Here is a 333-nt window from a genome sequence, read left to right as displayed (position 1 = left end):
TGCAGGCCCTGCCCTCCCCCTGTCACTCGGCTCTCCAGCGCCCCCGCAGCCCACCTGTGAAACGGGGGCATCACCAGCCGCTACCCCTCAAGGGGAGATGGCTCCACGCCTCCGTTCAGCTAAGCTCACTGCCTGCGACCAATATTCATTCTGAGCGCCTGGGTCTCCCCCCTCCCGCGCCTGCCCGGGTGTCCTTTCTGAATCCCGGTTTCCCCATCTGTAAAATGGGGTTGACAATAACAGGACCCACTTCACGGGGCCTTGGGGAGAATTCAAGAACGAAGCGTGCCCCTGGCATACAGTTAGTGCTCAGTAAGTGGTGATCCCTGCATA

The 333-nt window shown here is 60.7% G+C and overlaps 1 protein-coding gene across 1 annotated transcript in view; it reads right to left on the bottom strand.

Annotated features, from left to right (window-relative positions):
• The window catches only part of CFAP73 (cilia and flagella associated protein 73), a 14,484-nt gene that overhangs the window by 10,573 nt on the left and 3,578 nt on the right, over nucleotides 1–333 (bottom strand). The gene's annotated exons all lie outside the window — the stretch shown is intronic.

This window comes from Myotis davidii, unplaced genomic scaffold, assembly GCF_000327345.1.
Source record: "Myotis davidii unplaced genomic scaffold, ASM32734v1 scaffold223, whole genome shotgun sequence".
In the NCBI taxonomy this organism is placed as follows: Eukaryota; Metazoa; Chordata; class Mammalia; order Chiroptera; family Vespertilionidae; genus Myotis; species Myotis davidii.
Note: the sequence above shows the minus strand (reverse complement) of the source record. Positions and strands in the feature narration are given on the sequence as shown.